This window comes from Pongo pygmaeus, chromosome 19 (assembly GCF_028885625.2).
Source record: "Pongo pygmaeus isolate AG05252 chromosome 19, NHGRI_mPonPyg2-v2.0_pri, whole genome shotgun sequence".
Lineage (NCBI taxonomy): Eukaryota > Metazoa > Chordata > Mammalia > Primates > Hominidae > Pongo > Pongo pygmaeus.
The window spans coordinates 67,410,061-67,436,710 of NC_072392.2; the positions used below are offsets into that span (position 1 = coordinate 67,410,061).

Genomic DNA, 26,650 nt, shown 5'->3' on the forward strand with positions numbered 1-26,650 from the left:
GGGACCCACTTGAGGAGGCAGTCTGTCCCTTAGCAGAGCTTGAGTGCTGTGCTGGGAGGTCCACTGCTCTCTTCAGAGCTGGCAGGCAGGAACATTTAAGTCTGCTGAAGCTGTGCCCACAGCCACCCCTTCCCCCAGGTGCTCTGCCCCAGGGAGATGGGAGTTTTATCTATAAGCCCCTGACTGGGGATGCTGCATTTCTTTCAGAGATACCCTGCCCAGAGAGGAGGCATCTAGAGAGTAGGCATCTAGAAAGGCAGTCTGGCTATGGCAGCTTTGCAGTGCTGCGGTGGGTTCTGCCCAGTTCAAACTTTCCAGTGGCTTTGTTTACACTGTGAGGGGAAAACTGCCTACTCAAGCCTCAGAAATGGTGGACACCCCTCCCCCGCACCAAGCTTGAGCATCCCAGGTTGACTCCAGACTGCTGTGCTGGCAGTGAGAGTTTCAAGCCAGTGGATCTTAGCTTGTTCGTCTCCGTCGGGGTGGGATCCGCTGAGCAAGAGCACTTGGCTTCCTGGCTTCAGCCCCCTTTCCAGGGGAGTGAACAGTTCTGTCTCGCTGGCATTCCAGGCGCCACTGGGGTACTAAAAAAAACTCCTGTGGCTAGCTTGGTGTCTGCCCAACCAGCCGCCCAGCTTTGTGCTTAAAACCCAGGGCCCTGGTGGCATAGGCACCGGAGGTAATCTCCTGGTCGGCAGGTTGGGAAGACCATGGGAAAAGCATAGTGTCTGGGCTAGAATGCACCAACCCTCATGGCACAATCCCTCATGGCTTCCCTTGGCTAGGAGAGGGAGTTCCCTGACCCCTTGCACTTCCCAGGTGAGGCAATGCTCCACCCTGCTTTGGCTCACCCTCCATGGGCTGCACCCACTGTCTAATCAGTCCTAATGAGATGAACTGGGTACCTCAGTTGGAAATGCAGAAATCACCCACCTTCTGCATTGGTCTCACTGGGAGCTGCAGACTGAAGCTGTTCCTATTCAGCCATCTTGCCTGGGAGTCCCCCTGTATAAGGTTTTTCTAAGCTTTCCGATTCAAATAAAATTGGCAACGTTGCTTCCACAACCTCCTAGACGACAAAGGCTCTTCCTAAGATTTCTATGAATCCCCAAAGACATACATTTTTGTGACCTCCACGGGCTTTGAATCCCTAGTCTTACCAAATTCAGTCTTGTTTCTGAATTCCCTTCCCCACCTCTTCTTTCCTCTGCATTCACTGATCCTAATGTGTGTACAGTAAACACACCTGATAGCATCATTGAAGCACACACTTAGAACAACCCTGTATGGCAGATGCACCTGAATGTGTGTTCTGAGCTAGAGAATCCAGGAGTGGTCAAGCTGGAGATTCATTCCTTATCTACAATAAACATCTGAGTCCCTGGACTATCTGGTGAAACATGGGCTGTACAGGGGATTGAGGCCCTGAGTTTTGGGTTAAATGAAGGTTGCCAGGTGAAGGTTGTTGGAGGGAGAGGAGTAAGTAGAAATGCTACATAAACTGCATGACATTTGCAGGCAGTTGTGGTTTTCCTCTCCAGCCCGCAGCTACTGGGCCCTGTGGTTATGTTGTCCAGCCCGCTATCGCTGCACTGTCTCCCTTGTATGGAAGCCCCTAATAAGACCCCATGTCTCATTTACTGGCTCTGAGTGTCTTCTTTGGCCTCTTGAGCCTGGTGCCTTCCCTACTGAGATTAATAGAGGTTCAGCACAATGATGTGCAACAGACTTTTTGTGGGTTTATTCTGATTTTGCCCAAATCACTCCCATATTGCTAGAAGGATTTACTGAGTATTTGATGCAATGGCTGGGGACTTATTTCACAGAAAAAGAACTTGTAACCTAAAAATTCCCATTCTTTTTTTATTTTTATTTCAGGTTCAGGAGTACATGTGCAGGTTTGTTACCTAGGTTAACTGGTATCACGGGGGTCTGTTGTACAGATTATTTTGTCACCCAGGTACTAAACCTGGTACACAACAGTAAGGTACCAAATTTTGACAGGTTCAAAATTTCAGTGAAGGAAGTAACTGTGGATGTGGTAGAAACAGCAAGAGAACTTGAATTAGAGTGAACCTGAAGATGTGACCAGATTGCTGCAATCTCATGATCAAATTTGAATAGATGAGGAGTTGCTTCTTATGGGTAAGCAAAAAAAGTGGTTTCTTGAGATGAGATTTACTCCTGGTGAAGATGCCATGAACATTGTTGTAATGACAATGAAGGATTTAAACTATTACAGAAACTTAGTTGATAAAGCAGTGGTAGGGTACCCGATAGTACCAGGTTTAGTACCTGGGTGACAAAATAATCTGTACAACAAGATTAATTTGTTTTTCTGCTCCTCTCCCTCCTCCTACCCTCCACCCTCAAAGAGGTCCCAGTGTCTGTTGTTCCCCTCTTTGTATCCATGATGTCTCCTCATTTAGCTCCCTCTTATGAGTAAGAACATGCACTATTTCCTTTTCCGTTTCTGCATTAGTTTGCTAAGGATAATGGCCTCCAGCTCCATCATGTTCCTGCAAAATACATGATCTTGTTCTTTTTTATGGCTGCATGGTATTCCATGGGACCTATGTACCACATTTTTTATCCAATCTGTCATTGATGGGCATTTAGGTTGATTCTATGTCTTTACTATTTTGAATAGTGCTGCAATGAACATTTGTTGCACATGTTTTTATGGTAGAATGATTTCTATTCCTCCGGGCATATACCCAGTAATGGGTTTGCTGGGTCAAATGGTAGTCCTGTTTTTAGCTCTTTGAGGAATCACCACACTGCTTTCCATAATGGTTGAACTAATTTAAACTCCTACTAACAGTGTATAAGTATTTCCTTTACTCTGCAACTTTACCAGCCATCGGTTATTTTTTTGACTTTTTAATAATAGCCATTCTGACTGGTGTGAGATGATATATCTCATTGTGGTTTTGATTTGCATTTCTCTAATGATCATGATACTGAGCTTTTTTTCATTTGCTTGTTAGCCACATGTATGTCTTCTTAGCAAAGTGTCTGTTCGTGTACTTTGCCCACTTTTTGTTGGAATTGTTAGTTATTTCTTATAAATTTGTTTAAGTTCCTTATAGATGCTGGATATGAGACCTTTGTTGGATACTTACTTTGCAAATATGTTCTCCTATTCCGTAGGTTGTTTACTCTGTTGATAATTTCTTTTGCTGTTCAGAAGCTCTTAGGTTTAATCAGATCACATTTGTCAATTTTTGCTTTTGCTGCAATTGCTTTTAGTGTCTTCATCATGAAATCTTTGCCCGTTCCTATATCCAGGGTGGTATTGCCTAGGTTGTCTTCCAGAGTTTTTATAGTTCTGGGTTTTACATTTAAGTCTTTAATCCATCTTGAGTTGATTTCTGTATATGGTGTGAGGAAGGAGTCCAGTTTCAATCTTCTGCATATGGCTAATCAGTCAACCCAGCACCATTTATTGAACAAGGAGTCCATTACTCATTGCTTGCTTTGTTGACGATCAGATGGCCATGGGTGTGTGGCCTTATTTCTAGGCTCTCTATCCCCATTCTCAAAAATCCTCCTGAACCACCACTCCCATCCCCCGCAATGGGAATTTCTCCTCACCACTTTTCTCAACACTCTAGAGACTCCAGCTAGGTTTCTTGAGCTTTCTATATCTCTCAAGACCCTCCTCACATTTACTCACATTTGAGAGCTTACAAACTGTTCAACAAAAGGCCATGTTCTCTAGGCCTCATCCTTAAGGTGACATATTAAAGACCCCAAAACACATTGTTCAGCCAAAGGATCCAAATACTTCCCCAGATGGACGTGTCCCCAAGGCAGAAGTGGTGGCTCAGATGATTCCACAGAGCACTGCGTGGGTAACGTCTTCCTCTCTCACTCCAGAGGAACTATAAATAATTCTTGATAGAGGGTGAATTTCTTTCAACCTAAGAAAACTGATTTTTAAAAAATAAAAAGAAGAAAATAATAAATAAAGGGTGAATTTCTAACTCTTCCTGTCGAGACATCCCTCCTGTTTCACTGCCTTCAGAAGAGTTTCTTCCTAACACTGTCATTAAATAATATTATTTCAGCGCCCAGAAGCTTCAGCTTAGTCAACCAATTCCAGGAGCCCCATATTTAGCTTATATCATGGGGGGATTGGGAGGGATGTCCCTATGGCATGTTCCTATCTTCAGCGGTATCATGTGTCCCTCTCCCATGCTCAGACTCACTGTTTACCCACCTCCCTTTTCTCCTAACAGTTTGGAAAATCCCCTTAGGAAGATCTCCCAAGAGTCAGAAGGAAGTTCTAAAACTTATTTGAGATAAACCTCACCATTTGAGGGTGGTGGGTGCAGGTACACTGTCAGAGAACCAAGTACACATGGTCTGAGGGCCAGAAATTTCCCTTGGGTGAAAGCAGGCAAAGGAGGCCTCTGAAAATTGGTCAGAAGAATCAGCACCTAGAGACACAGGATTTCTATATATATATATATACATATACATATATATATATTTCTTTTTTTATTTTATTTTATTATTATTACACTTTACGTTTTAGGGTTGAAGTCTTTGTTGAAAGATATGCTTGGACTGATGGAAAATCCTCACCCAGTCTACCTGCTGAGGCAGAAGCCCAAGGAGACTGGCTGACGCAGCAAAGAAAGAAATTAGGGGTACAATGGACTCCCTGGTAGAAGCTGCGTGCTATCAGGCTCGGGGGAGATTCTAAGGAAATGCAATGCAGGGCCTGGAGAGGATAATTGTAACGTGTGGTTAGACACGTTCTGGAGATGTTATTACAATACTGGCAGGGCCCTGAAGCAGAGGAGCGGGAACTGACAGTCAGTCTCCCACTCTCTGCTTCGGAAGCCAGCAACTGCCTCGGAGCTTCAAATGCCTCGGTCCCGGTGGCTGGCTGCCTAACAACATTCAAACAGGTAGCTAGAAATGCAGAGGGAAACGGGGACTCAGACACTAAATGTTGACTGTGTTCCAACAGATAGGAGAAATGTTGTCCTCATACGTGTGTCAAAGAACAGTTGCCGGAGACAGCGTGGGAACTGTGAGCCAGCTCCCAGAAAGAGGCCCACCCCAGACTGTCCCAAGGTGGCATGACCAGGCCTTTGGGATTCTGCCCCTGACACTCAAGGTTCAGGGGAGTGGGACAGCCCCTACCTCTGTCAGAGGGTTTCCAGCAGAGACCTACTTGGAGTCAGCTATCCTACTGATGAAGATGGGGTCAGCTATCCTACTGAGAGAGATAGCTACAAATTGCCTCTTGGTGCTTAGCAAAAAGAATGTGACAGATCCAGGAAAGAGCCAAAAATGTGCCAAGCACCTTCCAAGGGCGGGAGAAACAAAAGCGAAAAGAAATGCCCTCTGCTCTGAAGAAGCCTGAGGTCGCCTGGAGACAGAGTTACACAATGCAAATTATAAAGCAGTAAAGAGAGGTCAGTCGTTTACACAGGTTCAAAAGCTCTCCGAGACCTGAATGGGGTATGTCAATGGCACCCTATGTTTACTCTTCAATCACTGTCTTTTCTGTCTCCCACTCCTACTATACTGAGCGTGGAGAGACGAAGTACTATGCCCCAGTCAACACCATATCCCTGCTATGGCATCATGCCTCACAGTGGCAGTTTCAGTTATCTAAGCGAAAATTAAACACAGAACACATATGTTAGTTGGAAAGCAAAAACTGAGATATTCACACCTTTAAGAAACAGGGCACATGGCAGGAATACAGAGAAGTGATTCGAAAGAGGCAACACCTAGCACAGTACTCAAACCAAAAGAGCTCTCACTCTCATTTGGAAGAGTAGATGAAAGAATGTCAGACGTGGATCAGAGGGCAGGGCTGCTGGTTCACCTGGGCCTCTGGTGCAATGTGTGGTCAGGTGGTTAACCTCCTCAGCCTCGTTCCATGGTCTTTAAAATGGGAATAGCCACACCCCCACTGCCCACCTAACTAACCTCATCAAGTTGTAGAGAAGCTCACACAGTCAATGAAGAGACAGAATATAAAACAGTGCTATCAAGTGTTATTCAGGATTCAGGAGCTATTGTTCCCGTGCTTCCCACTGGATGGGCAGGAAGGCAATGGCAGGCCCAGCAGCAGAAGTAGAAGCTCAGGGTTAGGAGAGAAGAGTTGGCCGAGACCTCCTGCCTGTCTCTCTCAGCTCCCAGCTCATGCTGGCTCCAAGGAGTCCCCACAGTGCCCCTTCCTCCTCTGGGCCCTGGGCCCCAGGCACACATCAGCAGACCAGAACCACCTCTTCCTCAAGGAGAGAGGTCTGGCCGTTCCCCAGCCTGGGCAACTTGAGCTGAGCTGCCCTGGACCACGCCCGTCTATCAGAAAACCCATTCCTGCATTACTCGACTGAGGCCACTCTGCATGGTGTAAATATCACTCAGCTGGTGCGATGGTTTGAGTCTTTGTCCCCTCCAAAACATGTGTTGAAACTTAATCCCCAGGGTGGCAGTATTGAGAGATGGGGCTTTTAAGAGGTGCTTGGGTCCTGAGGGCTCTGCTCTCATGAATGGATGAGTGAATTCCTGGAGTCACGGTTATCATGGGAGTGGGACTGGTGGCTTTATAAGAAAAGGAAGAGAGAGTTGAGTTAGCACACTCAGCCCCCTCACCATATAATGCCTTGTGTTACCTCAGGATGCCACAGAAAGTCACCACCAGCAAGAAGGCCCTCACCAGATGTAGCCTTGACCTTACACTTATCAGCCTCCATAACTGTAATAAATAAATTCCTTTTCTTTACAAGTTACTCAGCTTCAGGTATTCTGTTGTAAGCAACAGAAAACAGACTAAGACACCTGGGGTGCTGCAAACCTCCACTCTGACGTCATCTCTGCCTCACTTGAGCTGTGTGACTTAGGGGTGGGCATCCAACTCTTAGGAACCCTGTTTCCATATCTGCAAATAAGGGATTTCCAAGATCAGACTTTCTCAATCTCAGCACCATTGACATTTCAGGTTAGATGATTCCATATTGTGGGAAGTTATCCTATGCATATTTAGAGTCTGGCCTCAACCCACCAGAGGCTAGTAGCACACACCCACCTCCACCATGACAACCAAAAATGTTTCCAGACATTACCAAATCCCCCACAGTTGAGAACAACTAACCTAGCTGATTCCTTAGGGCCTCCAACCTGCTTGGACTTCTCCAGCCCAGGCACTCTGCCTTCAGTACAGGCTTCTTTTGCTTGAGACAAATGCCCCCTCATATCAACCACCACCTCCTCTTTAACAACCACACCCAAAACAAAGGCATTCACCTCTCTCCATGGGTTTCTTCAGTTACCTGCATTCTTGTATTCCATTTAAATGGTTGTCAGGCATGGAAATCTGAGCAGAAAGGACCCAGCTGTCATGTCACAGGGTACAAAGGAAAAGGGAGATTTCTGGAATGACCTTGGAGTCAAGCAGATCTGAATCTGAATCCTGGCTTTGCTATGTGTCCTTCACCAATTCACAGAATCTCTCCAAGCTTCGACTTCCTGTGTATAAAGTAGGAAAATAAAATAATTGCATGGGGTCAACATGAGGATTAACTAAGTGTTGAAAGGGCCTGATGCTGTGTCTCCTCCACAGTGGGCTCTGGATGTGTGGTCACTCCTGCTCTGCTCTGTAGTTGTGTTGATGGCAAGGAACTCAGTGATGGGGAGTCCCTCCAGCTCTTTGACCTGACCCCTTTCTCAAACCTAAGATGACACTGCGTGGCTTTGCTCCATCTCTCTTGGCTGTGGCAACGTGTGGCCAGAGGCCCTGGCCCATTTTCATCTGGCCTCAGCAATAGGTGCCTGGTCCACGCGCCAGCTCTCCAGTAGGAGAGCCAGTCCTCATCTTCAGAGCTCTGCCACCAACACGAAGCAATTAAGCCCATCTTCACATCGTATGGATGCATCCGGACTAAGTGGGAAAAGCTGCTGGGGAATTCATTACTTGCTGAAAACAGAATCCTCTTAACCCTGCTTCATCTCCCTTCCTGCCTTCCCTCCCCAATCCTCACAGTTCAGTAATTTAATAGGAAGGAAACAGAACCAACAGGAAACGGAGCTGCCTGTCTGTTTGCAATAAACACAATAGAATCTCACTTCAGAACAAATCCAGGAGCACAGGCTCGGCTATGAGTCATGCCTACTGATGAAGCATCTCCCTTCCCCACTGTAGCAATGAGGCCCTCCCCAAGACCAGGAAAGGCATGCAGAGAAAGCACATAAGCACATGAATTCTGCAGTGTGTGTGTGATGTTGGCCTGTCTGCTCAGCCTTCTGTCAGATAGAAAACATCAGAGCAGACCAATAACTTCTGGAGGGCTTGAGCAAGTTAACTACTCTATGCCTCAATGCCTCATTTGTTAAGCAGAGGTAGTAAGAGTACATTACCACATAAGGAGGTTGTGAGGATTGAGTGAGTTAATACATAAAGCACTTAGGACAGTACCTGGGATATACTTAGTACTATATAAGCGTGCCATGTTTTTGTTGTCATCATCATTATTATTATCCTCAGTCTCTGCTCCTTATTTGGGGACCCCAGAGACAGATGAGATCCAACACAGCACTATTATCCAAGCTTTCATTATTGTAATCACAATCAAAGCCAATGATGATTGAGAACTGACTGTGTGTATGTTTCTTCATTCTCTATGGCCATTCTGTGTGGCTCATTATTATCTCCATTTTATAGAAAAGAAAACAGGCTTAGGGAGTTTGGGAGACCTATCCAAGGACACCAATAAGCAAAGGAGCCACTAGATGTCACATCCAATTTGGCTTAGGTCTCTTCACTCCAGAGCCTGAATGTCACTGGGTGGCATGGCGTACATTTCCCAGCACTTCCAGAAATTTCTGAAACACAGAGCACATTTCTTGCCACAGTGGGGTTGCAAACAACAGAAAGTGATTTTGCCTAACTTAAGCAAAAAGGGATACCAGGGAAGGAGAGGCTCTGGGAATCCACTGGAAGGCTGGGACCCAGGCCTGGATGCTGCTAGGGGGCACAGACAGTTCCTGGAGACAGGAAGAACAGAAATGGTCCTACCGCAGGAGTGGCAGGTCCAGGCATCACTAATGGATGACGTTTGCAACCTTCTCCCATTTGCTCAAGGTTCAGATTCTAGGGAAAAAAGCATCTCTTTGGCAGGGTTTGGGTCACATGTCCCCCTCATGTTTATTAGAAGTCAGAGATCTGACAGACTAAAGACATTGGACAAAAGGTAATTATCCCAAAGGATACCAAAGCACTGTTAGGAATGAGACATGGATGCCAGAGGGCCCCAAGGCATGCTTGCCAGCACCATGAGACTTCCAAGAGTTTTCACATCACAGCACACGAGGAAAAGAGTGAGTCCTCTAATGGGGGGTGAGTCAAGTTACCTTGGGTGTGACAGAGCTAAATAAGAATCCTAATGTGCTAGAGTTTGAAGGAATCTTGGAATTATCTCATCTAGCCTCCCCCTCTCCCCTTTTTTTTACAGACAAGGAAAGAAAAAATGGTGGGTTACCAGAGCCACACCACATGTTGGTGGTACAGCCAGGACAAAGGATTCTGCAGCCCATCAGCCCCTCTTCCACTAAAATACTAATGATCTCCCACTATCCAGAAGCGTTGCCACCCATTCCAAACATCAAGTCAGGCCACCGTGCAGTCCCAGAGATCTTTCTGGGGTCTGGAAAATCAGGTCAGTCATCTACTCTAGAGCCTCCCTTTCCTGAGCAGCCAGCCAGAGATGCCTTTAGGAGAAGCAGAGAACTATAGAGAAAGGGGTAGTTCAGCCAACCACGAGACACCTGTCCACACACATTGGATCTGAATGGGAAGAAGAGTTGTTGCTTGTGCCTTTCCCCTTCTCCATCCCCCTCCCAGGCTCCTGTGATCCTTTGCTGTATCCTCCCATCCCTGAAGGGGTCCTCAATATTCACTGTAACCAGACTTCCCAGTATTCTGATGTGGGGGAGTCTGGGGGTTCCTTCGGCTGAGACACACCCAGGTGTCACACTCAGATAAAGATGGCTCTGTCTGTTCTTGGTCTTTTGAGTTGTGACATCTGGACTGCCATTGCTAGTGCTCTAATTTAGAAGTTGCATCCCTGTAGAGGCAGAAATAAGAAACAAGGGGCGAGCAGGGGTACAGGGGTGGGGCGGAATATGTGCTCCCAGGTGCTAGAGGAGTGGCCCCTGCCAAAAAAAATTAATAAATGCTAGTTTTTGCAAATTCTAGCTCAGCTATGTGCCTATAAGGAGTGTGGGCACAACCATATATGACATTACCCATGGGCGTCATTAACCTGTCGACTCCATGCATTCGTTGTTTATATACTAAGTCAGGGTTATGCAGATAAAAGTCTACAAAATAGGGTGCAGTGTATACTGCCCAGGTGATGGGTGCATCAAAATCTCACGAATCACCCCTAAAGAACTTACTCATGTAACCAAACACCACCTGTTCCCCAATAACCTATGGAAATAAAACATTTTTTTAAAAAAAAAGTTACATATCACCTAGTCAAACTTCTGGATGGGGAAGAAAATTCATTGCCCCAACTGCTTTATAAAAAGCTTCTGAGGCCAGGCACAGTGGCTCATACCTGTAATCCCAGTACTGTGGGAGGCCAAGGCAGGTGGATCAACTGAGGTCAGGAGTTCAAGACCAGCCAGGCCAACATGGCAAAACCCCACCTCTGCTAAAAATACAAAAAAAAAAAAAAAAAAAAATTAGCCAGGAGTGGTGGTGCACGCCTGTAGTCCCAGCTACTTCGGAGGCTGAGGCAGGAGAATGGTGTGAACCCAGGAAGTGGAGCTTGCAGTGAGCTAAGATCATGCCACTGCACTCCAGCCTGGGCGACAGAGCGAGACTGTGTCAAAAAAAAAAAAAAAATCCTTCTGAGAGTGTTGATGCTGCTACCAGAAAAATGGCTTAGACAAGAGCAGACTTCCGCTAAGAAGGCAGAAAGTAATTAATACATTGCTCTTCCTCCTTTCCAAATGCAGTAAAGCTTGTGTTCCCATATATTAAAATAGGGCACTCTTCAAAATTTTCAAGATCATCACAAGCAATAAAACACTGAGACACTGTCACAGATGGGAGGAAGCTAAGGACCTCTGACAACTACACACAATGTGGGATCCCAGATTGTTTCCTGGAACAGAAAAAAAGACATTCGTGGAAAAGCTGGTGAATTCTGAAGTCTATAATTAATAGTATTGTACCAAAAAAGGTGAATAGCAAGGCAAGCTGGATGAAGGGCATTTGGGAATTCTGCAGTATCTTTGCAACTTTCCTAAAAATTCAAACTAAAAAGTTAATTAAAGTGGGGAAGGGATCTCAGATAGGGCAAAGGATGGACCATCCCTTGGTACTAAGCCCAGCATGGGTGTGAAGGGAAGCCTTGGATGAGGCACATTTAAGAGCAAATCTAGCTCAGCCTCACTCAGGCCTTGAACGTTCAGAAACACTTTGGCAGAAATGCCAGAAAAAGGAAGCAAAGAAAATGCCAAGAGTTACTCGAGTTAACAAGCAGCACCAGCAAAAAACCCAGGAGAGATCATGGGGACTTATCTCATCCTTGTGAAAATGCAAAGCAAAAAAAACATCAGGCTGGGTCAGCTTGGGTGGTAAGCTCCCAGATTTAAAAAAAGAAGAAAAAATGAAAAAAATTCTGTGATATTTAATAAAGGAAAACCTTAAAATTTTAAAGTATTAAAAAGGGAGCCAAGGGGTCAGGAAAACAAAGGGTAGAGAAGGGACAAAGATAAGCACTGGTGTCCTCTGGTCACAGGGGAGCAGAAATCAATCTGACTGCCCAAACAAACTCCCTCAAAGCCAAGCATGCCCTTGCCAAGTCCAACTCATCCTTCTGAGGCTCCCTACCGGGTTGACTGCTGGTAAATATCATGACTGCACAGCGCCCCAAGTGGTGAGCAGGCTGAGTCTTGCACAGGGGCTCCCCTGGCTGTACATCTAGAGCTTGGAAAATCGCAAAACCCCACACACACCCCAGCATCTCCACCTACAATCTGCAGCCACCTCTTGGCTGAGCTCACCCAAAATACTTGCAGCTGAAAAGCAAAGGTAGCAAAAACTCCAGGAGGTGGTCTTTGCATCCAGGACACATCACAGAGTCTGTAAGTTTGACTCTCGGTTTTTCTTCTTTTTCCGTGCATTTATTTGCTCATCCAGCAGCTGCGTAACCGCCCAATGGGTTCACCTTGCCCACTGCCTAGACACAGCTGATACCGCTGCCTAGACACAGCTGATATATCAAGACAGGGGAACTGCAATAGAGAAAGAGTAATTCACTGCAGAGACTGCTGTGTGGGAGACCAGAGTTTTATTATTACTCAAAGGATCAGAGATTTTAAGGACAACTTGGTGGGTGAGGGAAAGCCAGTGAGCCAGGAGTGCTGATTGGTTAGGTAGGAGATGAAATTATAGGAAGCTGAAGCTGTCCTCTTTTGCTGAGTCAGTTCCTGGGTGGCGGCCACAAGATCAGATGAGCCAGTTTATCAATCTGGGTGGTGTCAGCTGATCCATCAAGTGCAGAGTCTGCAAAATATCTCAAGCAGTGATCTTAGGAACAGTTTAGGGAGGCTCAGAATCTTGTAGCCTCCAGCCACATGATTCCTAAACCATAATTTATAATCTTGTGGCTAATTTATTAGTCCTACAAAGGCAGTCTAGTGCCCAGGCAAGAAGGAAGTTTGTTTTGGGAAAGGGCTGCCATCGTCTTTGTTTTAAACTGAAACTAAGTTCCTCCCTAAGTTAGTTCAGCTTACACCCAAGAAGGAACAGCGCAGCTTAAAGGTTAGAAGCAAGATGAAGTCAGTTAAGTTAGATCTCTTTCACTGTCTCGGTCATTATTTTGCAAAGGCAGTTTCAGCTGCACAAGCTGATTCTCAGAATTCTTGCAGATTTGATCTTCTTAACTTCATTAACTAGCCTGCCAAGTTATGCCGTTAGATATGAGTTCTAAATTTCTTTTCAAAGAATCAATATGTCAGTATATTCAATTCTTTGCCTTCTACTTTTAAACTTCATCATAAAGCAACCTTTTTCTATTACCTGCTCCACCCTCATTTCAATCACCTGCTCCACCCTGACTCATTCCGATTACCTGCTCCACCCTGACATTCCAATTACCTGCCACCTGCTCTGCCCTGACTCATCCTCCTCACTGCATAACCATTTTTTCCCGCCAAACCACTCGCCCCAATCTCGCTGTTTAAATTAGCCAATCAGAATTAGTTTAGCCTGTGCGGTCTAATCCTAGCCAATAGGGGAACAACACAGCAGCAGGGGCCACAGCGCCTCAGGGATAAGAACCCCTTTCCCTCCCTTGTCCAGGTGTGTACTCACCATTGCTCCATCTGTAAGGACTCACCTTTCTATAGAAGTACATTGCCTTGCTGAGAATTAAAAAGAAAATTTTACATTCAAGTGCTATTTCTTTTGCAGCACCAAAACGTTACAATACCCATGTCAGAGTTAAGGAAGCCGATGGTCAGTAATGTTAGTTAAGCTCAGGTGACTAATAAGGGGCAAAGTTGGGGCAAAAATAGGTCAAACTTGAGGGCCAAAATTGTGTCCTCAACATCATAGTAGTGAATTGCTTACCATGTGTAAGGCTATGGGAGAATATAGAAAACTTTTTTTTAATGGTCCCTGTCCTCAAACAGATAAACAAAGAGACCAAAAATGCCCACATATAATTCAATCAAATAAACATTTATTAATAATTAAATCTAAATGATAGAAGTGGGACATGAAATTGCAATGGAAGTTTAAATGGATTCTTAAACTGTAAGAGGCATGCTCTAAGAAAAAAGTTAACATACAATTAAAATTCCAAATTATTTTGGCAAAACTGGAGGGACATGAACTTGTGTAATTGTTGAAGAGATATGTTTAACTATGTGTATTAAAAGTAAACACAGTAGAATACGAATTCATATTAGAACTTCTAATTCACTGGAGAGGAAGAAAAGGAATAAACTTTATCAACCTAACAAAAATAAGTAAAGCAGAAATGAGGGAACCAATAGAAAGTGTAATAAACAGAAAGCATAAAATTAAATGGCAGGAGTGAGACCAAACTTCCTGGATGCCAAATTCATGTGAGAGGGTTAAATTCCACTATGAAATGGTAAAGGTCCTTGGGGATGAGTTGGAAAAACAAAAATCCAATTATATGCAATTTATAAGAGATGGACCTAAAACAAAATGACATGGGGAAAGTGAAAACAGTTGGATAAGCGAACATGTATCAGACAAAAGCAAACAAAGGGAAACATGGATAGAGATATTAAGGGCTAAGAAAAGAATGTTAGGCCAAAAATTTAAACAGTTTAAAGGAAGGATATTCTTAATGATAAAAGGGCACTCCATGAAGAAGTAGCTATAGTCATGAAAATATATGCAGCGAACAATCTACAAGGCAAAGGCTCTCAGAAATGCAAGGCAAATTCAATTTAAAAAAAAAAAAAAAGCACAGTGAAAATCCAAAACATCACTCTTCAAATTTTGTAGATTAAACAGACAAAAGAAGGAACAAGTATAGACATCATTTTCGCAACATAATTATCAATCCTGATTTAACAGATATGTAGAAAGAGAACCATGTACACTAAAAAGGAAAATATATTCTTTTTTTTTTTTTTTTTTTTGAGATAGTCTTGCTCTGTTGCCCAGGCTGGAGTGCAGTGGTGCGATCTTGGCTCACTGCAAGCTCCGCCTCCCAGGTTCACGCCATTCTTCTGCTTCAGCCTCCTGAGTAGCTGGGACTACAGGCGCCCGCCACCATGCACAGCTAATTTTTTTGTATTTTTAGTAGAGACGGGGTTTCACCATGTTAGCCAGGATGCTCTCGATCTCCCAACCTTGTGATCTGCCTGCCTCGGCCTCCCAAAGTGCTGGGATTACAGGCGTGAGCCACCGTGCCAGGCCCCAGAAAATATATTCTTTATTCCCATAGAAGACTTAAAAATAGGGACCATGTACTTAACCACATATGTTATTTTCTAAAAAGTTAGTATTTTACAGGTCATGCTAATTGAGTATAATTATACAAATTCACAAGCTAATAATTAACAGATAAGCAAACAAAAAATTTTAATCATTGGGGAAACCTGAAAATTATCCTTTAAATAACTCGGGAATTTTTTTAATTATTAGAAATAAAATGACAAAATTGCCGGACACAGTGGCTCAAGCCTGTAATCCCAGCTACTTGGGAGGATAAGGTGGGAGGATCACTTGGGCTCAGGAGTTTCAGATCAACCTGGGCAACAAAGTAAGATCCCACCTCTAAAAAAATAAAAATAAAAAAATTAGCCAGATGTGGTGGTGCATACCCGTAGTCCCAGGTGCTCAGTAGATTGAGGTGTAAGGATAGCTTGAGCCTAGAATTTCAAGGCTGCAGTGAGCTATAATCACACTACTGCACTCCAGCCTAAGTGAAAGAGCAAGACCTTGGTCTCTAGAAAGAAAAAAAACAAAAAAGATAAAATTATTTAGAGCTAACAAAAATCAGATTACTTCTTTTCAAACTCTTTGGGATATGGCTAAACCCATACTTAGAGGAAAATTCAGTCAAATTATTTATTAATAACTATCAGAAAGATTTTAAAACGAATTACATAAGTAATGAGCACATGAGAAAATATTCAACATCATTAATCTTCAGAAAAATTTAAACCATGATAAAATACCACTACATACCTGCTTAAATTGATAAAATGAAAAAGACATCACCTAATGGAAAAGATAGACACCATTGAAGAGGATGTTGAGTAACCAGAACTCTCATACTTATTTGTAAGAATGTAAAATGGTTGTAACCAACTTTGGAGAACTGTTTGGCAGTTTCTTAATAAGTTAAATGTATATCTACCCTATAAGGTTGAAATTTTACTTCTAAGTTTTTGTGATTTAATTAATTATTTTAAAATGTTTAGAATGGGGCCTGGTAAACAGTATAGGGTCAATAACTAATAGTCATTATTATTTCAAAAGAAAGGAGTCTGTGGCTTATACTGCAGGTGATTTGGTAAAGTCAAGCTCTTGTTCCCTATTAGAAGGTCTTGTAGTTTAATGATGAGATCACTTATCAAGTAGTGTGAGCACCCCAACCTCACTAGGAGACTTTACTTCTGTCTTTTTCTATGAACAGTAACAGAAAACATCTTAACAGGGATAATACCCACTAGGCCATCCAAGCCAGAAAACAGGTGTAAAACCTAAATGTCCTATTGCCATTTCCTCCAATCTCCTTTCCCAAAACGCAGGGACCAGCTGAAGGCAGAAGATCAATGCTGAGGGGCACTGACAAGTCCCTTGCTTATCTGCAAGCCGAAAACATTTCACCCATGCCCTTATCTGTGAATATCCATCCATGGAGGGCAGCACGATGTAGAGAAAGCAGCAGGTACTTGGGTGGAGTCCACCCGGGTCTGAATTCCAGCACTGTGGCCTGGGCCAGTCCCTGCACCACCTTCCCCACTGGGAACCAAGAGGATGACAGGCACCTGAGATATTTCACCCAAAGCAGCCTCCAGGACATGGCTTGTGATACATTTTAATTCTCTTGTTTAGTCAGATCTTTCTCGGTTGCAAGCATCTCCTTTGAAATTGTAATTGCCTGTATTGTTTGAATTTTGCTTACAATGAGCATGTATCACTATATAATCGGAAGAAACAACAAAGATATTCCCTCTACATGGGGGAAAAAAACACAATTACTCTGGACAAATAACCTTCTAAGCATTGATCAGCTAATCCCTTAATGAGGCAGACTGGATAAGGGTGTATGTGATGGGCGGGCAACAAAAACTGTCAACAATAACAACACCACCTTACAGTTGCATAACACTTGTCCATATACAAGGCACTTTCAAGCATGTGATTTTGATTTGTTCTAACAACAAAGCAGCACAAGATCTTCTTCCCTCCAGGTATCTGCCCTCCCCTCCCTTACTGCAGGGTTCTGTGGCCCCATCAGAGAAGCCGTCAGTGGCTGTTTCAATAGACACAACTTTCTCTCCATTACGCCATCCTCCATCCTGCTCTGTGTTCCTCCAGAGCACTGACCACTACCTGAACCTAAATACACAGAGATCTATATTTATATCTTTATTTATTTATCCAGATAAATCTAGCACCCGGTATGTGTTAAGAATTAAAGAAAGAGGAAAGAAACATGAAAGGTGGCTCAACAGTCAAGGACAGGTTTATTTTAGAGAAAGCAAACCTGAGAGTGGCTTCTGGCCGAGTTCGGTCAGAGACCACTCTGTTACAGACTAAGAGATTTTAAGGATTCAGGGTGGGAGAGTTTGTCAGAGGCTTGGACTGCTTCTGTGTCTCTTTGTTGTGCTTCTCTGGGAAGGAGAGTTTTGTGTCTGTTCTCATACATCTTTCTGCAGCTGTAGGCATACCCCTGAGTCTGCTTTTAGCTTTTCTATCTTAGGGCATCCTGAAGGGAAAGGAATGTGCTTATTAAGGCCCACTGTTTTACTCGGGCCTATTGTATGAGGGTGAAGTTTGGCAGCTACCCAAGAGACTTTCCCTCCACCTCCCTCTGTGCCCGAGCTGTCTTATCTGTGTTTTACTGTCTGCTCTTTCTGGTTGCTTGTTGTTAGAAGAGAAGTGATTTCCTTGAAATGCATGAGGCTAGAAAGGGAGCTGGAACTTAAAGTGGCAGTGTTTATCTGAGATGACGGTGCTCCTGCTCTGTCAGTATGTATGTATGCCTATCTCCCCTACAAGAATGCAAGCTCTGGGAGATACAGAATTGTGTCTGTCTTACTTGCTGTTGTATCACCAGGGGTACACAGTAGGCACTCAGTAAATTTGCATTGTGTGAATGAATGGCTGTGATAGGCAACCTCTAGGATGGCCCCCAATGATCTCTCCTCATGGAACCCATCCCCTTATGGTATTTCCCCTCCTTGAGTACAAGCTGGACTGAGTGACTCTGTTCTTACAAATAGAATACAGCAGAAGTGATGGAAGCCAACGTGATAAAGGTCATTTCCAAGATTTGGTTATACAAGGACTTTTGGGAGTGTTTTCAGATTCTCCCATGGATCACCAGTTCCTCTGTCATGAGAACACTCAGGCAGTTCATAGAGAGGCCTGTGTGGTGAAAAACTACTGTGGCCCGAGTTGTGTTCCCCCAAAATTCGTACGTTGAAACCCTAGGCCCCAATGTGACTACATTTGGAGATAGGGCCTTCAAAGAGCTAATTAAGGTTAACTGAGGACATGAGGGTGGGGTCTAATCCAGTAGAACTGGTGTCCTTATAAGAATGGGAAGAGATCCCAGGAATGCACAGGCACAGAGAAAAGGCCATGTGAGGACACAGCAAGAAGGCAGCCATCTGCAAGCCAAGGATAGAGGCCTCAGGAAAGACCAACTCAGCCAGCCCCTTAATCTTGGACTTCAGGCTCCAGAGCTGTGAGAAAATCAATTCCTGTGGTGTAAGCCACCCAGTCTGTGGTATTTTGTTACGGCAGCCCCAGCAGACAGGAACCAAGGGTATGCGAGTGAACTTGAAGTTGAGCCTTAAGACGACTGCAGTCTTGGCCCACGGCTTGATTACAATCTCATGAGAGACCCAAAGCTAGAGGTACCCAGCTAAGCTGTGCCCAGATTTCTGACCAACAGAACTGAGAATTAATAAAATGTTTGTTGTTTTAAGCCACTACATTTTGGTGTAATAACGCAGCCATAGGCCACTAATATAGTGAGTGAACACTTCCTTGAGTTAGATAAAGACTGGTATTATCATTAGCCCCTGTTCATGGGCAAGAAAGCTAAGCCTCCAAAAGGCAGAGTGACTTGCCTAAGGTCAAACAGCCTGGCAGAACCTGTCAAGGGAGAGCAGAGGAAATCAAAGATGAAGTACGGCCTCCGCGCAAGTTTTGCTATGGGCAACCCTGCCAGGCCTATTCAGCTGGGGACACCAAGATACAGAGAACATTCCTGAAATACCCTAGAGTGTCACCTTAATGGTCTCCTTGGAGTCTTTGCTGCCAGAGTTGAACAAGAATTGGAGTTTTAACACGGTTCACCTTGGTGACCTGGCCACATGCAGTAACAAGCCCCCTTGGACATAGTCTAAGAGAACCACCTCCATCACACCAAACAGTGTGCTACTGAGGCTCATGTCAGAAAAAAATCCTAATGTTTGTGGTCTTATCAGAAATTATAACAGCAAAGACTTACAGAACATTAACTGTGTTCTAGGCAGTGCTCTAAGCACTTTATTATATTCATTTAATTCTCTGAGGTAATTCTACAATCATCCTCATTTTACAGATGAAGAAACTGAGGCACCTAAAGGGGCCGAGCAGTTTGCCCAAGGTCGTACAGCTAGCCAGTGATAGAACCAAGATTTAAGGCCAGGTAGTTTAACTCCAGAGTTAATACTCTGACAAATTTTTCTCTAGGTCTTTGCATTATTTAATATCTCCAATATAATAGTAAGTAATTTGCTGGCAAGGCTCTATGTCCCAAAGCCTCTCTAGCTTTAAAATATCAAAGTGAAAAATAATCACAGCACATGAAGGCATCTTGCCATGCCCCAAGGAAAACCTTTTAGGGGCTCCCCACTGCCCTCAGAGTGGCCGATGAGGCCCCCCCCAGGTTCTGGCTCCCAGCCTGCACTCACTACTCCCGCCCCGACTCAAACAGCCTGATTTCCTCTTTGCTGTAACCCAGACACCCCACATCCTGTGCCTCCTTGCCTTTGCACAGGCTCTGCCTGGAAAATCACCTTCACTCATCTCCCTTCCTGCTAAACATTGTCTATTCTTTACTTCTGGGGAGTTTCATCTTCACACCAGTCAGGAGCCTTAGTCCTGCCCCCACCACCCTGGAAACCCTGGCCCGGCACTAGTGTGTTACCCTCTCTCACTCCCTCTCCCACTGGACTCTGATTTCTGCAAGGGCAAAAGCAGCTTATTTGTCTTTATATTCCCAGCAATTAGCACAGCACCTGGTTCCTATTAAGTACCAGTTTGTTGAATGAACACAAGCCCTCCAAAGAACCTAGCAACACTGTTTCATTACTCACTCCAACTGTCTCCACTGGGCGGTCCTGGAGCATAGACCATACAAGGGCTATACTGGAAGGGGCCCAACAGAGATGCCAGTTTAATCCAATCCCTTCAGTGAACATGTGGAAAAATATTGCCTCAACTAGTCAAGGGCATAATAGGAGCACAGTGGGGTCAAGTTTCCAGACGTCTGAGCCCCCACCAAACACTCAAAGTCATCTGTATTCATTTCCTGTTGCTGCTATGAGAGATTGTCACTATTTTGGAGGGTTTTTTTGTTTTGTATTGTTTTGTTTTTGTTTGAGTCTTGCTCTGTTGCCCAGGCTGGAGTGCAGTGACGCAATCTCACCTCACTGCAATCTCTGCTTCCCAGGTTCAAGTGATTCTCCTGCCTCAGCCTCCCGAGCAGCTGGGATTACAGGCACGTGCCACCTCACCCGGCTGATTTTTGTATTTTTAGTAGAAATGGGGTTTCACCATGTTGGGCAAGCTGGTCTCAAACTCCTGGATTGTCACAAATTTAGTAACTTAAAAACAACATGCATTTATTGTCTTATAGTTCTAGAGATCAGAAGTCCAAAATGGATCTCACTGTGCTAGGTCTCAAACTCCTGGATTATCACAAATTTAGTAGCTTAAAAACAACATGCACTTATTATCTTACAGTTCTAGAGATCAGAAGTCCAAAATGGATCTCACTGGGCTAACACATCAAGGCGTTGGCCGGGCTGTGTTCACTCTGGAGGCTCTAAGAGTGATTGGCTCCCTTGCCATCCCAGCTTCCAGAGGCCACCTGTGCTCCTTAACTTATGACCCCTTTCTTCTTCAGAACCCACAGTGTAACATCTTCAAATCTCCCTCTCCTTGGATCTCATGCTTCTGTCATCTCCTCCTGCCTCTCCTGCCCCCTTCTTTTCCCTAGAAGGACCCTATAATAAGGACCCAGGATAATGTCATCTCATGACCCTTAATTTAATCGAGGCTGCAAAATCCCTCTGCCATGTAAAGCAACATGTTCACAGGTTCTGGAGATTGGGACGTGAACATCTTTGAGGAGCCACTGTTTGGTCTACCACAGCGTCCTTATGTTTCTGATGTAAAAACATTCATGATCTGACAGCATCTTCCATGGGCAGGATGAAAACAAAACAAAACAAAACTTCACCAATGTTCAAACATATTTCATTCTCTTTTTCCATTGTCTAAATGTCTACTTTTGAAGAACTAGTAAAAGTGGTTTATATATATTTATATAAAATATGATATTATATACTAATAACTACAGTATATTCCTCTGTAACATTTATGTTTTAGGCATCCATTTCTAATATACTAATCCTTCTGATTGATTCTTTACAAAGTCTGTAATACCTAATATGCAAAGAGAGTGGATAGAAGGAAGTAATATTTAGTGAGTATTGCTATATGTCAGGCACTCTGGGTCTTATCTAATTTAAACCTCACAATAGCCTTCTGACCTTGGCTCTATTGTGTCCCATTTCATAGATGAACAAACTGACTCTTAGATGAGGTAACTTATCTAACTGATAGAGCCAATAAGTGACAGAACGGGTTTGAAACCCAGATTTATTTGACTCCAGAACTCATGGTCTTTCCACTAGACCTAGTGGTGTCCCCAAAAAGTTCAACTTTTCTTTTAGCTGCCTGATTTATTGATTGATCCAGAGAAAAAGGGCAAAGAGGGGTAGAGGAGGAAAAGAGAGAGAGAAAAAGAGAGCAAGATGGATAAATTTGGGTGGAAATTTCCATGTGCAAAGCAACTTTGGGGAAGCCCTTCTCGAGGGAGTATGGATGCTGTCCACCAAAATCTGCAGTGAGGTCCAGGAGACTGCTTGTTGCTAGGCAACTCCTCTCCGACCACACTCCACATCAATCTAATTAGCAGATTTCACCTGAGTTCCAACAGTTGCTAGGTAACTCTCTGACTGGGGCCTTTTCCTCTCCCCTTCAAACCATTTCTGATCCCAAAAGAAAAGAAGGGTGTGTTAGGGAAAAAAAAAATCCACTGATGTTATCCATCTACAAAATTCCCCTGTGCTTTCACTATATCCACCAAGAGTAAGTAAACCCAGGAAATGGAACTCAGTGGCTCTGATGTTGCAAAAAAGGGGATCCATGAGCCAGAGAACTGATTCTTTAGGGACAAAAGACATATGGGACAAGAAAAATCCAGAGATTTGGGCCGGGCGCGGTGGCTCACACCTGTAATCCCAGCACTTTGGGAGGCCGAGGCGGGCGAATCACGAGGTCGGGAGATGGAGACCATCCTGGCAAACACGGTGAAATCCTATCTCTACTAAAAATACAAAAATTAGCCGGGAGTGGTGGCAGGTGCCTGTAGTCCCAGCTACTCGGGAGGCTGAGGCAGGAGAATGGCATGAACCCAGGAGGTGGAGCCTGCAGTGAGCCGAGATCGCAGCCACTGCACTCCAGCCTGGGTGACAGAGAGAGACTCCATCTCAAAATAAATAAATAATAAATAAATAAATAGGCCAGAGACCAGGCTGAACTATGTCTGTGAACCGCTTCAGACAAGAATTCCTATTAGTGACTCTAAAAGGACTGCGCTTGGTGCACCCCAAGAGGGAGGAAGGGAGGCTAATATTTATGGAGCACCTGTTACATACCTGGCAACGGGTTTGATGGTTTCACAAACACCTCATTTAATCTTCACAAAATTTCAGTGAGTTGGGTAGCTGTTACCATCTACATTTTACCAATGAGAAATTGCAGTTCAGAAATAGTAAGTAATTTGATCACAATCACTTGCCCAGAGGAACTTTAAGTTAAAGACAGGACTGTCTGACTAAATTTCATGCATGATCTTCCCACTATTTGCTGCACATTCTCCTGTCTCCATGGGGCTATCTCCACAGGATGACAAGTACTATAATTCATTCAATATAACTTCAGTATTAAAACAGACTACTGCAAACGAAGATGCAAGCAGAAAAAAGGTTAATTCCCTTCCCCCGTTCATTGCCAGGGACTTAACATTACCCTAAGGCAGTGAGTGATTCTCAAATGTTTAATCCCGGGATGCTTTCACAGTCTTAAAAATGAGTGAGGACCCCAAAGAGCTCTTGTTTATGTCGGTAACATCTATCAATACTTGCCATATCAGAAATTAAAACTGAGAAATCTCTACAAGTGTACACACTAATTCATCTTTAAAGTAACTAATAAACTCATTGCATGTTAACGTAAATATCTATTTTTACATAAAATAACTATTTTCCAAAAAAAATAGTGAGAAGAGTGGCACTGTTTTCCATTCTTGCAGACTTCTTTAATGGCTGGCTTCACGGAAGACGTGGGTTCTCGTGCCTGCTTCCGCATTCAGTCTGTAGCATCGTCACATGCCAGGCATCCCCTGGAATATTTCATTCTCCTCCACCGTACACCGGTGAGTCAATGACAGTAACATAAGCAAATAATGTCTTATATTACTATGAAAATAGTTTTGATCTTGAGGACCCTCTGAAAGAAATCTCAGAATCTCCCAGGGCTCCCCAGAACACGCTTTGAGAACCACTGCCTTAAGGCATAATAGCTAGAAAGCCCAGAATGCATTCTGTGCATTCCCTGTGTTCCCTCTGTTTTTTCAGCCAATTGTTTAAGAAAGCCCACATCTTTCTTGCCTGTAGCATTTTATGGCCCCTGAGAACCCTCAACTATCCCTCTGGTATGCTGTCTTTGCAATGCCATCTGTGAAAAACAAGATTCAGATACTGGCTCCAGACTGACGAACGGTTAGAAATATCAAAACACATAGTTTCTGTCTTCCCAGCAACCTTTTCCCCACCTCTTCTAGTAACTGGTACAGGAAGAAGCAAGAGACCCTCTGGCCTGTGATAGGTAGAAGGGATAGGCATTGGACTCAGCCAGGCCAATCAGAGCCCTTCCCTGAATTTTTTCACCCTGTCTTGCAATTTATCTTTCCCCTGAGGTATTAGCATGTTATACTGGATCACCAGCTTTATGTTGATGCTTTACAGTCATCCATCCTGCCCTCCCACCTCAACCCCACAGTGTGATGTCATATGTTGGGAATCCTATCAGATGATTTCTAACAGAGCTTTTAACATTGAGGTTCTGCCCCAAGTTTGTTTCCTGAACAAATGTCTCATTGCCCCTGAAAAGTCTCATCTTGGCTGCCCATCGAAGTCCACAGCCTGGAACACTGACGGGCACCTCTCTGCTTCCTCCCATCCTCCGATGCACTTACCCAAATTCCTTTTCCAGGGACTCAACCCTTCTCTGCTTTCACAGCAGTGGCGAAGCAGCTCAGGATGTACATATGCAGCTCCCCATCTTGCAGCTAAGTGCCATGGTAGAACATGCCTTTTGTCTTTGTGTAAGCCATTCCCAAGTCAGCTCAACGCACTTTAGCAAGCATTTATTGAGCACCTACTATGTGCTGGACACTGTACTGAAAATACAGAAACGTAAAAGACAGTCCAGATCCTCAAAGAGCTCACATATAGGAGGGAAGATGAGACATAACCAATAACTACAATAAGAGCTAGTTGATAAGGTTTATATATCACCTAGGACTCTTACAGTACAAATGATAGAACAGGCACCCAAAACCGGCTTATGCAAAAAGAAGGATTATTGGTTTTCCTAACTGACAAATCTAACAGACATTAGCTTCGTGCTGGTTTTTTCCACTTACCTCCCCGACCCCAGATCCATTCTCCGCCCTTCTCTGCTGTGTTCTGTGTATGGAAGGCTGACCTTAATATCTGGCTTTGATTGTTGTGTCCAATCGATGCAGGGCCAGCAGAAGGTGAGAAGGCTCCAGGAGGGTACGGTCAGAGAGCATTTGTCTCCCCCAGCGCTTTCCCACTTCCTCCCTGCCTCATCACAGTCTGCCAATGGCTGCATTCCTCTGCCACCACCATCCCCCTTCCATGACTCAGCTCCTGTCAGGCTCTGGTAACACTGTTCCCTCCCCTCACCCCTTCAGGACTACGGGTACTAACAGCTTCCCACTGTTGCTAGTCCCTGAGTGATTCACTGTGCTTTCTCATTCCCCTAATCCTCCTCCACACCTCTGCAAATACTCCTGGCATTAGCCTTTCTTCAGTTGTGCCCTTTTGAGTATTCCATCTGTTTCCTGCTGAGAATCTGACATAAGTTTGATGCAGAGGCCCCAACTGATGACATCGAGAACTGGTTTCTTCTCTAGGTTCTGCTACACCCGTTGGCTCAATGCTCAGGCAAGGTCTCCCCTCATAGCAACAGGGTGGCTACTGCTGAATAGAGCCTCCCAGCCTCGAGCTGTCAAGATCCCAGGCAGTGGAAAGAGGGTATCTCTCTTACCTGTAGCATCCACTAAATTCTGGTCACCTGCCCACCCCTGAACCAATCACTGTGGCTCGAGGAATTCAGTGGTCCGACATGCCAGGTGTGGCCAAAGGATCCACCCCCAAAGCCAGCAGTGGAGCCATCTTCATCTAACACCTGTGGCCTTAAGCATGAGGAAGGAGTAGCCCAAAGGAAATTCTAGGTGCTGTCACCAAAAGAAGGAGGAATGGGCCTGGATGGCCCCAAAACAAGGAATTTCACTTCAGTGCATCGCAATAGAAAGAACCAGGTGGAGATAGAGAGATGAGAGGAGCCACCAGTAACAGAGATTGTCCTTCTGTTGATTATGCTAGAACGTTCATGGCCCCCTTTTGCTTCAAAAGTTATTCTCAGCCTAACATGCTCACTATCTCTCACCAAGAGGGTGAGACACCTTTGTATATTCCTCCATGATTCTCTGAACCATAGATTTCTCCCAGAATACTCACAGGAATATGCCTGCTGCCACTTCATTTCAAAGTAATAAACTAACTCAAAAGCTGAAGTTGAGGCGTATGCCAAACCTCATCAGATTTGGTAACTTCTTTCAAAATTATCATAATATGCATGGATATGTGTGAACTTCCAAGTGATAAGTTGTAACAGACATCCCCTTTTATTCCATTTAATGCAGCAAATATATTGCATGCTGAAGTGGAAGCATTTTGTAAATTGAAAAGCACCATACAAATAGCAGGCATAATTAATGCCATGTTTAAGGAATGTGCTGGGCCCTGTCCCACCCGCTCAGCCCTGTAAGACTGCAATCCCAGCCTCCACGCCCAGCAGCCAGTACTACCAAAGGCAGATGCTTCACACCCACTATCTAACTTTCAAACCACCTGTTCCACTACCCCACATCCCAGCCTGCTGCAAATCACAAAGCCTTGTGACCTCATTACTCTGGGTGTCCTCCGTCTTCAGACTTGAGCCTTCCAGGTAGGACCTTGTCTCCACTCCTGCACAGTTAAGTCTTGCCCTGGCTGCACTGTCTCAGACCACATGATAGAGGGCCTCCCTCTGATCCAGGAAGGGCAAATACTCCCTTGCAAGATGCTGTTGGTTCTGGTGTCCTCCTGACCTTTCAGAAAGACAGTGCACAACTCTGAAGAATCCTGAGCCGCGGCCCCTGAGAACAACACGTCAATTACCTTCCAGGGTGGTCATGATATCAAATGCGGGGAGAGAGTGGGATACGGCAAGCCCCTAGAAAGAACT

General features: G+C 44.4%; 1 long non-coding RNA gene across 1 annotated transcript; it reads right to left on the reverse strand.

Moving 5' to 3' along the window:
• Positions 1 to 1,871: 1,871 nt before the first annotated feature.
• Positions 1,872 to 24,878, reverse strand: LOC129018374 (uncharacterized). Its single transcript, XR_008495248.2, has 6 exons — positions 24,759 to 24,878; positions 22,708 to 24,512; positions 15,722 to 15,754; positions 12,049 to 13,410; positions 7,305 to 7,500; positions 1,872 to 3,935 (listed from the first exon to the last, which is right to left on the reverse strand). It is a non-coding gene; the product is annotated as an uncharacterized LOC129018374 (long non-coding RNA).
• Between the last annotated feature and the right edge of the window lie 1,772 nt (positions 24,879 to 26,650).